This window comes from Dreissena polymorpha, chromosome 6 (assembly GCF_020536995.1).
Source record: "Dreissena polymorpha isolate Duluth1 chromosome 6, UMN_Dpol_1.0, whole genome shotgun sequence".
Taxonomy (NCBI): Eukaryota; Metazoa; Mollusca; class Bivalvia; order Myida; family Dreissenidae; genus Dreissena; species Dreissena polymorpha.
In genome coordinates, this window is record NC_068360.1 from 36,641,403 (window position 1) to 36,655,218 (window position 13,816).

The 13,816-nt window shown below is 34.5% G+C and overlaps 1 pseudogene; it reads left to right on the forward strand.

The window, feature by feature from the left end:
- The first annotated feature begins 2,158 nt into the window (after positions 1-2,158).
- Positions 2,159-13,816, forward strand: part of LOC127835586 (extracellular tyrosine-protein kinase PKDCC-like) — an 11,885-nt pseudogene continuing 227 nt past the window's right edge.

Sequence of the window (13,816 nt, forward strand, 5' to 3'; positions counted from 1 at the left end):
ACCCACGCCGCATGTATGACCCAGGGGTGCCCCAGGGTTGGTAATGGGCCCATGCATAGTTGAGATTTACCTTATTGACATAAGAGAAGTTCAGTATCAATTAAAAGTGAATCGGTGTATTAATGAAGAAGTTATGGTAAAAGGCAATTTTGGGTGGGTGTGGCCTATGTGGGCGGGGCGCCCCATGTTTGGTAATGGGGCCATGCATAGTTGAGATTGACTGTATTGTCATACGAGAAGTTCAGTATCAAATAGAAGTGAATCGGTGTAGAAATGAACAAATTATAGTAAAAAGCAATTGTGGGTGGGTGTGGCCTATGTGGGCTGTGCGTCTAAGGGTTGGTACTGGGGCCATGCATAGTTGAGATTGACCGTATTGTCATAAGAGAAGTTCAGTATCAATTAGAAGTGAATCGGTGTAGAAGTGAAGAAGTTATAGTAAAAGGCAATTTTGGGTGGGTGTGGCCTATGTGGGCTCAGGGTTCGTAATAGGGCCCACGCATAGTTGAGAATGACCGTTTTGTCGTAAGAGAAGTTCAGTATCAATTAGAAGTGAATCGGTGTAGAAATGAAGAAATTATATTAACAGGCAATTTTGGTGGGTGTGGCCTATGTGGGCAGGGCCCCCCAGGGTTGGTAATGGGGCCATGCATAGTTGAGATTGACCGTTTTGTCATTAGAGAAGTTCAGTATCAATTTGAAGTGAATCGGTGTAGAAATTAAGAAATTATAGTAAAAGGCAATTTTTGGTGGGTGTGGTCTATGTGGGCGCCCAAGGGTTGGTAATGGGGCCATGCATAGTTGAGATTGACCGTATAGTCATTAGAGAAGTTCAGTATCAATTTGAAGTGAATCGGTGTAGAACTAAGGAAATTATAGTAAAAGGCAATTTTTGGTGGGTGTGGTCTATGTGGGCGTGGCGCCCCAGGGTTGGTAATGAGGCCATGCATAGTTGAGATTGACCGTATTGTCATAAGAGAGGTTCAGTATCAATTTGAAGTGAATCGGTGTAGAAATGAAAAAATTATAGTAAAAGGTAATTTTGGGTGGGAGTGGTCTATGTGGGCGGGTGCCCCAGGGTTTGTTATGGGGCCATGCATAGTTGAGATTGACCGTATTGTCATAAGAGATGTTCAGTATCAATTTGAAGTAAATCGGTGTACAAATTAAGAAGTTAATGTAAAATAACATAAAGAAATGAGTGAAAATCTCTGACCCGGCCCCACCCCAACCCCCATAACTTTTGACCCAGGGGTCAGATCAAAATTTTAAATAGTGCAGGGTCGCACATATGCTCATAGCTACCATGTGTGTAAGTTTTAAGGTTCTAGTGCTTATAGTGTAGGAGGATATAGTGGCCAGGACGGACGGACGGAAGACGGAGATAACCACAATATCCCCACTTTTTCTCCGAAAAGCGTGGGGATAATAACTTACTAATGGTCGTTTTTACTCATTTATTTTATCTCTTATGACTATACTAAATATCAGAGTATGTAACCCTGGAATATATAGCTGTATTATGAGTGCATCGGGATTAACCTGATTTCCTTGCCCAACTGATGTGAAGACCGACCTAAACTTACATTATTAAATAAAGTTTATATCAGAAAATATATAAACTTGATTTTGTTACAACTATATACTTTTAATAGTTTTACAAAATAAGACAATACGTATAGTATTGTTGACATCAATATTATATATAAAATAATAAGTATAATTAATCTATGAAGGAACATTTTTAAGGGAGGAAATTCACCTAACACAAAGGGGGGTAATATCATCCTGTTACATATGTAAAACAATTGTCAATGTTGTCAGGCTCAATGCAAAAAAAAACTCTCACACACTCACAGGAAGGAAAAACAGTTGTTGCATATAAATTAAGATGTCTTCAAAACCTGTAAATGGTTTCGGTTGTTAATTGATTAATCTTTGCAAACTGTTAACCTGCTTTATTGTTAGTTTAAGTCAACTACACAATATGCCAAATACTGTAAGCCTTCATACATTCATACAACAACTTCGTTCTGTTGACATTGGCTATGTTCTTGTAACACATCAGTTGTTTGTATTTGCGTTTATGTTTTTAGGCCATCGATGCATAGGTAGGTTCTTGTTTAAACACTCAATAAAGCTTCTATAATATTAATTAATGTCCATCAAGATCAATTTACGGTATGTCATTTACAAATGAGAATAAATAATGTGATAACCAATAACAACGTTATTGCTGCACTGCTTTTTAAACCGATAAGTTGTATTATTGAGGATACATATCCAAATAAAAAGGGAAAGCAATGGTTTGATGGTGACTGTTAAGCGGTTGAAATGAGCTCAATGAGTGCTCTTGCTCGTTTTCAAAGGCATCGACATTCATAGAATCTAAGGAAAAGTTTCAATGCGAAAATATGTGTAATACAAATCGACAGTATCGTGAAAAAAATGGATAAAAGCGGAACGTTTATAATTAACAGTTAATCTGGGGACAATTTAATCAGCATACTAATAAAATGTTTTCTATTAAAAAAATAATTTATACAACTACGATTACAAGTAAGCATCTCATTAACTGTACAAAATATCCACGATATCTCACAAACCCTCTTGTGTGATTTCAGAGGTATGCGTGTAGCTGCTAAAATCTTCATCTTATATAATATTTAACTTATGAAAGAGACTCTTACGATGGAGCATACAAGATTTATAAAGCCTTTATGCTTCTGCGTTCGAAACGAGAAAAGTGATATAAACGAGTGTACACACCTACAAGAAAGTACATTATTAATTGTAAAAATATCCACGAAATAGATCTCAAGCAAAAAATAGGCAATGGCGTTTCCAAACAAACTCTTTGGGTGATTTAAGAGGCATGCCTGTAGCTGTTAAAATGGTTACACTGCACCAAAGAGAAGTACGTCATTGCATCGAAAACCTCAACCAATCTGATACTGAGTTCCTAAGTCACCGCGCTAAGTGCTTCATGTTCTCTCATATGAAACTTATGAAAGAGATTCTTATGTTGGAGCAACACAGTCATCCAGGATTTATCAAGCTTTTTGGCTACTGCGCTCGAAACGAGGAAAGTGATACCATGGATCTCAGCGAACGAGGAGTAATTAGAGTATATGAGCTAGGAACGAGAATCTCTGGCGACAGTCTGCAAACCTTAATTTGGCGGGAAAAAATCAGCATATCTTGCATTTGGTTAGATTTCATCATTTTTATAAATGTTCAACCCTTTGATCATTGCGAATACGAGTTTTAATGCGAAACAAACCTGAAGTTCATGTTCAAAGTGTACTCTAAAGTGTTTCTCTGCCCAACATCATTGTCAAACACTTTGTATGGCGATCTTAGACTTGTATAAGAAAGACTTGATGACTATTGTTTTCCAACTGAAGAAATGATAGCTTTACTGGACAAATTACGCACCTTCAATATTTGATTACCGAACGGTCTATACTTTCAATTACCTTATATATATTTAATCACGTAGAAATAACAGTATGTGGCTTAAATTGAATTTTTAAATGCTTTCTGAAATCATTGAAGTGATTTACGTTGAAAAAATCATAACACATACTACAGTTCCGATTAAGATTATTTTAAATCTTGAATTTAGGCAAAATACAATATACTTTGAACACATAGGCATAAGTACTCACACAACAAAATGCTTAAGATTTACCGGTATTTATGTATTGAAACCCTTTTTTATTGGCAATTGGTCTTGCCTTTACGGACCAGGCGTTGTTTCTGATGCTGTTTATTCTTAAAATCACTGCCCATATTAAGTAGTACTTTAATACGTCAACGACTACTTGACTAGTTGTTAACCAAAAAAAGGCATATATCAAAACAGAACACAATATTAAAAAAAACTTAGTTATTAATATTACCCATAATACTACTTGTATTTAGAAAACATGTTGTTTTTTTAACAACTACTAAATCTTCAGTTGAGAGTGTTGTGATTATGCAAAATATGCGATTATATTGGCTTAGCGTTTCATTAACAGTTTTGATATAAGTGTTGGCTTTTAAAGGTATATATTATCAGTTGTCATGTCGATATTCTTATCGGAACGTTCAGACACTCTGCGAGAAACACATGTTCAGTGCTATGAACGGAATTGGTGAGTTTTCATGAAACCTCGTGTTATATACTCGCTGTTCAGTTAATGAATATGTACAAGGTTAAGTTAAGCTTGGTAAAATATATTGCTGCGACTTCTGGAACGTTAGAACTATCTGACTTCCATTGTCTTCAAAAGAACTTGTCTTGAAAAACATATGCTACTTTTACAGCACCAAGACATAATAAATCGTAATCCATCATCTTATATCATGATTGCTTTTTGGTATATTAACCTCTATAATGACGTCCTGGTATGTTTGTAACGAGTATTTCTGAACTGTTGTCCAACTTTTATGTTTCAGATTAAACATCAAATAGTTTTAATATGTATGTCATTGTTTCGACAAAGTATTACATAGCATTAAAAAACATGAGTTTCATATCGCTTGCATTTAACTTTACAAAAGCCTTGATTAGACCTATATTTGCTTTGTTGTATATATGATGGTACCCATCTAGTAATTGCTTCAAGTCTATTCGTGTATTTTTATCTCACAAAAAACTACTAAAAAAGCCCAATGCTCAGTTCAACACAGTTATCATTACTTCTATAACACTTATATCATGCGCAACATGCATATTATTAAGTTAGCTTCCAATGCGTTATACTTATTCCATGTTTATTTTAATTTGTATACGTTTCATGTTTTGTCATTTTTAGGGAGAAGTACTGGTACATGATAATTCATCCAGGATTTTCTCACACACCATATTGGGTATCATATCCAGCATTTTTGCAGAACATTGGCCATGAAACGGCCGTTCCAATAATAAAAACAACAAGCGCGCCTAAATTGACCCAAATGGTTTTCGGGGATAATGGAAGTACAGCTCTGATGATTTAATCAGGTCAGTCAATAAGCAATTTATATATTTTTTCAACATGGCTTGCGCACGTAACGCTTATATCTTTATTACAATTTCAGAAATAGAAAATCTACTAAATGTTAGTCGAAAGAATGCATTTAATTTTCGACACCAAATCATTGGTTAATATATTACAAGTACAGTATGGGCGTAAGGTCAAACTGTAGTGTTCACAATATAAAGTCTGATATACTTACTATTTTAACATTACAAACAAAGTGCCTGTTGCCGAGTGACAAATGTTCGGTCTTGTGAACTCGATTTAAAGCTTTCATTGTAATTAATGTGCGTCCAGATATAGTGGTGATGTCTTAAAATTGCTTCTGAAATGACATTTTTGTCATATCGACCATTATCTTATTAATGGAAATGTTTATAGAATGCCGGTGAAAGGTGCATCATAATTGATAGAGTCATCGAAAAACATACATTTTAGAATTGTAAGTGCAAACGTTAGCTTCTTAACATGGACATCCAGAATAAACAAAAAGTGGGCTCGTAAAGATCAATACGTCGCAACGAAAATGAAACAATTCTGCTATCTCATTTGCTTAAAACAATCAACACATCAAGACGTCTGAAAACTGCGGGCGTTGTTAAATAAAATTCAACACGTTGCGTCCAAGCTTTGCGAATACTGTTGCTTAATCTAATAGTCTGGGAAACAATTGTTTTTGCAATCAAATATTCATGCCAATCAACACTCCAACTTCCGAGTTTCCGTAGTCAACGAAGCGACCGTCCCTTAATTTTGAAACCCAACGATTATATGAATTGTTCATACATCGTTGACACAAATATAATATATCCAGTTAAGGTTCTCCTTCTAAAGCGCTTTCACCAATCTTTTGTTGAAGTCAAATTATAATACTACAAAGCACAAATTTGTCAGGTTATGGACGCGTGACTTCAGTATATTTATGACATCAATTTCTACTCAGATTAAAACGAACACGATGACATTAAACTATATTTGTTCTTGTCTCTCAGAAAATTGTTCAATCAAAAGCTCACATATATTTAAATGGAACCTTTCTGAATGACTATCGACACAAGCAAATTTAAGAGGGGGAATTATCGCCTGCTGACATAATATACAGTGTCCTGAAATGGACTCTTTCAGCGAAATAAAACCAACATAACTTTATTGTTATGTTCTAATCCGTTAGGCATGTGTTAAATACATTCTACAATATTAAAACAAAACTGCGGTACTCAACTCTTTAACATTTTTTCCAATGTGAGGAAAATCCATGCAAAGGATTTCATAACAAAACCATTTTTCCGCTTGAGGATAGGTGTACTGAAATATTCGTTTAAATCGTCCAGCCTTGAGACTGCTTTGTTATCGAAATTGCCATATGCAATGTTTTCAAAATTTACAAACAGAGGTAAAACGATCTCACGAAATAAACAAAAAAAAACAAGGCTGTGTAATGATCGTTTTAGTCTGAATGTGCTTCTTCACTGAAGTCAATTTTAAGCCTTCATGGCCATTAATTTGCGTTTGGACGATATGGTTCAGGTATTAAAAACGTTATTCCTGGCGCATACGTGTCCATCAAGCGGCAATGTCTGATTAAGTGCAATGCTCCCCAATTGTCAATAAATAGTATAAAATCGGGAGAAAGTTACTTGTCGCTGTCGAACTGTAAGTAGAGTTGCATAGAAGTAGGTTTCACGCTATGCTCGTTGTTTAAAAGGCTTAGCAAAACTATAAACGAAAACATTAACATATCGCAATCTCGTTTGTCGACAAACATCAACACATCATTCTGAAAATTCTGATTAACAAACGACAAGTTGCGTAGGATTGTCGCGGAGAATGTTCCTTAATAAAATCATGCAACTCTTGTCTGAGAAAACTACATGGTTGCAATTAAATATGGGAGTGCTTCTGTGAAAAGGGGGTTTACTGCAAGTACGCAAAGTGTCGTCCCAGATTAGCGTGTGCATTCCGCACAGGCAAATCAGGGACGACACATTGACGCAACTTGATTTTCATATTATTATACACCCCCTTACTCAATAAATATACTTAAATACATCATAAATTAAATAAAGGTTTTACACTCAAAATATGTCATACCTTACCTTTGCCGGTTACGTTTCTGATATATGGCTGTTTTATAGTATTGTATTAGTTTGTCTGCCATAAACAAAATCACTTTACAGTGTGCAAACATACTTGTGCAAATTATTTGATTGCTCCTTTTAGCCCGAGAAGTTAAACTTGTGTTGATTGAAAAAAAAAATGCAGTAAGAGATAAAGCAGTGCCATTTCAAGCAATGTTGTTTAAAGAAAGTAGTCGAACTCAGGTTGAGACGTCAACAGTCTACTTGTACATTTGTCAGTTATTGTAAACTCATTTACGTTGAGATTTTTTTTCTGCGTCCATCGAATGGAAGGGACTATGATGTTTTTTTCCAATAAATTAGACAATCATCACGTGGTTTGATATGTTTACTGCATTAACGTGAACCCTGGTGTACCTAAACAGTATATATGTAATGTTTGCAAACATAGACAGTTCACAACCAATTGTGTTTAATTTGCCTATTAGTCCATGAAAAAGATGCATAAGGAAACACGTATTTTGTATCATTTATACTCCGTTCTATGGCTCGTTGTATTTCATAATCAGTTCGTCAGTACAAAAACGAAACAAGAATTCCGCTCTGTGTGAACAAACTGATCATATATACAAGTATGCAATTAATATTAAAGTTATAAAAATGCTTACAAAATCTCATTCCTAACTGCATTCAAACAGATGTGACAACTTTACATTTTTTTTAATGGAAAACCTATATCATGACGATATATTCTCTAAACATACCATAAAACGGTTCCAAAATGTATTCAAACATCAATATATTTGATGGAAGTTTGGGGCAAGTTTATTGTTTTAGGAACGTATTATCGTTAATGAAAAAATTAATAAACGAAGACTATAAGAAGCATATCACTGTCTTTTATAAATTTGACTTAATATAAAAGAAATTTTAGTAATTTCATGTGTGTATTAATCTAAAATTGTACTAGACTTGCGTCCCGATCAAATGAAAATGTCTTGAATAAAAAGTAATGTTGCAAATGGGAATATTTTCAAACGAAGTTCAAACAAGTATGAAAATTATAATTTTATTATGAAACTGTTACCCCGCTTCCGGAGAGATGAAACGCAGAAGTAAACATCGTATAAATTGGGAATGCGGGAATTACTGCATCTTAATACATGTTCACGACGCAAACAGGGATAGGGCTCGGCCACCAAACATTTGAAAGTGCTTAAACTGTTCCATTTCTTGCAGCGGTAGCGCCCTTTTAATATTTCAGTATTATTTAATATTATGTTTTGATGCATTAAATAAGTATTTATACCAAATTGAAAATTGAAATTCGGAAATATAAAATAGCAAATATACAACCCAAGTAACACAGGAAAATACAATAACTTCCATTTGGTGCGAATATGTATTGTGGCTGATGGCATATGTAATTAAAGTTTTCATTTTGAAGACTCTCGTTTAGTATTAAGAGTATAACACCCACAGACAACGAATGATTTAAGTGACGGGTAAATCGATTATTGACCATTTATGTTATTACTTTCCATTCGGATTTATTAAAGGTAATTACACTAAAGGACCCGCGTCCATCAAACTGGGTCATATGCCGTATATAGCCAACTTAACACCAGATCAGCCTGCGAACTTGCAAAAGTGTGCCATCCTTTACCCTTTGTCCTTTCTAACTAAACTGTCTGCAGGAAGGAAGACAATTATTGTACGTAGATTTAAAGGAAGTTGTCTGATTTGCATGTTACTGGGCGTTTTGCTTAGACGATTGTGCATTCAATTATGGTACTTTCACGGCCGTCAATCATGCGCGCCACCCTCTGTTTTGAGATGCATTAATAAATGAGCCAATGCTACTTCCGAGGTGGCTCTCTGGTTTTGTAATTTAACGGATAATTTTACAGGGTGATTAGGTTTAATTTTTTTTAGCATATTTCGCATTATTTTTAAATCGGCCAATTCAGTGCGATCCAGCGATTATAAATTCATCCAAAGATGTACAGAAACATACAATTAAAACCTACTTGGAAACTTGAGGACCGTTATAAGTTGTTACATTGTAGAATTCGTAAAAGCATATCGATGCCCGTTGCCTGTGTGACGAGCGAATTCCCAGCCTATTAAATCGCTCATTACATAACACGATTTATTTGAAACTGTAAAAGTTAATGCGTGTACAAAATCATATGCTTCTAGCTGATCTAATACATAAATTTGCATTTTTCAAAAAGAGATGGAGTCAAAGCCAAGGAGGTGGGGCTCAGATTAGGAGGTGGTGTCATTGCACATTTTAGTTATTGTAAAGTGAAATATTTTATGCTATGTTTTTTATTATGTTACAGGACTTTCATTCTTTTTTGTAAGTTGACTTCTTCGGCACATTTGAGTCGCGTGCATTTTTAATTAGAAAAAGTAGATTTCTTATAATGTCTTGATGGATTTTATCGTTTGTCTTTGTAAGATAAGAAAATTTAACATGTATTATACAAAAAAAGTTTACGGAAAAAGACCGAGCTCTCTTCATTTTGTTGGACTTGATAGTGGGAAAAACAACATATATGAGCCTTATTAAGATTCGTTGACATTGGCCTTTTAGTAAATTAAGCTCATGGATTAGGGCACACAAATCATCGTTTCAAGAAGAAGTATTATCTTTTATTTATTTCATGCATTATCATCCGGTAAACAAATATTTCTGTCCATGAATTATGTTGATACTGTTTAACATTAAGTTATTGGTTTTATTGAGTATTAAATTTTTTTGGTATATATCGTATAATATGTTTTATTCATGGTGGTGACTTCCTAACTGAGTTGATCACTTATATATTTAAAAAAAAAACTAAAATCTTATTTATTATAGAATTTGTTTATGTTCTGTAAATATTTGGGCCTTCGTATGTAGGTTGAAAAATTAATTAAATTTAACAAATAACATTATCTATCAAATGTACGTCATGTGATAATGCCATTTCGATACGACTGTTAATTGATACATCCTGCATTGGCGCCACCTCTTATCATTAGCGCCATCTCCTAAGAATTGGCTTCATCTCTTTAGGAAAAATGCATAATTATCAACTACGTCGGCAAGAAGCCAATAATTATGTGCATGCAACATCTAATGTATGTTGTACGCAATCGTTTGATGCCGTTAGCGATTAAATTGGGTGGCAATTTTCTCGTCACACATTAAAACCTCATTGAAATGCATTTTAAAACTCCACCATGCTTATACTTATACTTATACACATTCTCACGTTTTTAAATGAGTTGAGAATGTATTTTTCTGTACATTTTTAGATGAATTAATCTTCGCTCAATCGCACTACATTTTCCGATTTCGACAGTTTAATCACCAATAAAAATCGCAAGTCGTGTATCAATTGGACTTCTTGTTTCTTTGTGTTGATGTCATTACGCTACAGGTCACAGATAATTACATTCAAGTCTACCCAGAACGTGTTGTATGCGCTGAGATTATCCTGGCAATGAAATCGACTCTGTTCAGCAGTAAAGCATCAACAATGAATATTAGAACGGCAAAATATATCAATATAACAAAGGACAAAACATATTAATTTTCGATTCAAATCTGTTAAATAATATGACTGTCTATTTATAATATGGCCTTACGATAAATTCATTCGATTGTTTGATGACAAAAAATAGGTTGACAACATTTCAACTAGATTAAGTTTAAAGAATGTTCATCTTTATGCAGTATGTATTTGACCGTTGCGGTATGATTCGTTTTTTTGTCATACAACAGATTTAAAACTGCAATTGACATTGATTTGCTTTTCTATGAAATGATGATGTCTTCAAATATTTTTTTCCTTAAATAATAGTGTCCATCTTATGTCAATATCATTGAAATGTTCACAGGCGGTCCGCCCATCGTAGAAAAAAGAGAGAATGATGCTGTTGCTCAAGCAATGTAAGTTGAGATTCAGAAAATATTTGTTGTTTGAAGCTGCAACGTCCCAGATGGTGAGGACCCAGTTAATGATGCAACACCTGATCTGAAATCGCAGTAAATTATACTCACCCTATGCAGTCAATTAAGCATCAATTATTTGTAAACTTGTAATAGAAAATAATATCGGATAACAGTCTAATTGGGAAATATTCTTTGTAATAAAGACTTGGAATATTCAGTTTGTTATTGGATAATTGGTATTTTTGGCTAAACTAATATAGTCATATAGCTTCTTGAAACGGAAGAGTATACGTATCTTTCAATAATGTATAAAAGGCTGGACATATGTATTGAATTAAATGAAAACATTAAAATGATCACACCAGGAGTTTTGACGATTTAAAAACGTGTCGCAAATATCATCTCAGGTCGTGCTATCTTATGCATAGTTTCAGAAATGATAAATCTCTCCCCATGTTGTATTCTAGTTTGCATATTGGTACTAATACATTATACTGGCCCTACATGAATTCTTTTTCATAATCTTTGCTCTCAGCTGACTGAGAAATAAATGCACATGATTTAAATAATTACGTTATTTTATTTCATATTTACATTGCAGTGAACTGTAATTATTGTGTGTTATTCTTTGTTTTTTGTTGATGTTGTTTTAAAATGTTACCGGAAACAATTCATTTTACATTTTGTAACATCGTGTAAACAAACCAAGCTGTCCTAATGTGAATAGTGAATATTTGACTAAACCAGATTATTCAATTTTACGCACTATATTTTGCAACAGCAGACAATAAAATGTGCATGGGGCAATTTGTACTAAACAACATAATGTTACATTTACCAGTTGTAACATGCCATTACGTGAAGTGGACTTCATGTGTAACACTAGCAGGGTAATTTATATCCGTTTGATATGCCACATTTCCATTTCATTGGACCTAATTATGATTGAAGCCCTTTTTGTCTTGGTGATACCTGATAGTTCTTGTTATAGAATACAAGACCAAGAAAAAAATGTTACAGGCAACTTATTTGATTATGTATTTATTTACATTTTATTCTGATATACTTTCGGCTGTTTAGAGACATAACCAAATATCCATAAAGAATAATGCTGGATAAATACATATATTTTTATCTGACAAAAACAAACTACAACAGCGAACAACATTAACTTAAAGCTTCTTATACAAAGCGTATACTATCGCTTTTGGGTCAAGCAGAGAATGGTTCGATGGGCCTTAAATACAATGCTATTTGAATACATTTGAACAAAAATGTGCTATTTATTCCTGACTGTGAAGAAGCAACTTTAACGTACCTCGCAACAACAATCAACGGAACATAACAATTAACAGTTATTGTTTATATCTATATCTTTCTTAGATTATTAGACTATCGTGCGTGTCCAGGTCCGGGTGAGTTGTTTAGTAATAAACGAAACGTTACGTCCAATTCCATTGGCAATGTTACTGTATCCAATATAGTAGCTACCGGCGCTGGTGCCTGTGAAAAGCCAATCAAATATTCATGTCCTTCAATATGCCCAAGACGCACGGCGGTCAACGAAACGGTCATCGTTTGAATGTATGGCAGAGTGATCGACCCGGCGGAGGTACACATAGAAGGTGCATACGTGTTACATGCTGCGCTAGTTGCAACTATTTAAACCAGGCCAATCTTTACCAAACCATTCTGGTACTTAGGAATAAAGAATAATCTTAGACGCATGACAAATAACTCAGATTTTTCCTATAAACAGGCTTACTTACGGTGTAATGATGTTGCCTATTTATTAATATATTGTTCTAACGAAGAATGCTGAAATTGCTTCGTGAGCATAACATTAAATCAGTAGTAGATGTAGAACCAGTATTGTTTAATGAAGATTATGTTGTAAGTGGCGCGTATCCAATTAAAAAACCAGTGTACACATTTACAAGTAAGCACATTATTAATTGTAAAAATATCAACGAAATAGATCTCAAGCCAAAAATAGGCCATGGCGTTTCCAAATAACTCTCTTGGGTGATTTTAGAGGCATGCCTGTAGCCGTTAAAACGGTAACACGGCACCAAAGAGATGTACGTTATTGCATCAAAAAACTCAACCAATCTGATACGGAGTTCTAAGTCTCCGCGCTAGGTGCTTCTTGTTCTCTTATATGAAACTTTTTGAAGGAGATTCTTATGTTGGAGCAACTCAGTCATCCAGGATTTATCAAGCTTTTTGGCTACTGCGCTCGAAACGAGGAAAGTGATACCATGGATCTCAGCGAACGAGGAGTAATTAGAGTATATGAGCTAGGAACGAGAATCTCTGGCGAGACTTTAAAGAGGAACATTTCTTGATGATTAATGGTTCACTGAAAATGATCGATCTATATGATGTTGACAACTTAGAGCCATCTTGTTCGGTTTATGTCAACGAAGTAGACCATGGTAATGTTACTTTTGAAAGTCCAAATAAAGGTTGTGACTTTGCAATATCGTGCCACAAAGGGTTGTGGCGTAGGGTGTTTAATGCGAAACAAAACATAAAGTTCATGTACAAACTGTTCTTCAATGTGTAGATCTCCCCATCCGCATTTTCCTAACCCGTTGTCTGGCGATCTTAGAAATGTATTAGAAAGAATTGATCGTATTTCAGCAGCAGCAGAATTGCTATTTTGGATAAATTATCAGGTTCGATAGTTGATTACCGAACGGTTTATACTTTCATTTCTCCTATATATGAATCAAGTAGAAAAAATATAGTATGGCTTATATTAAATTGTTCGATTG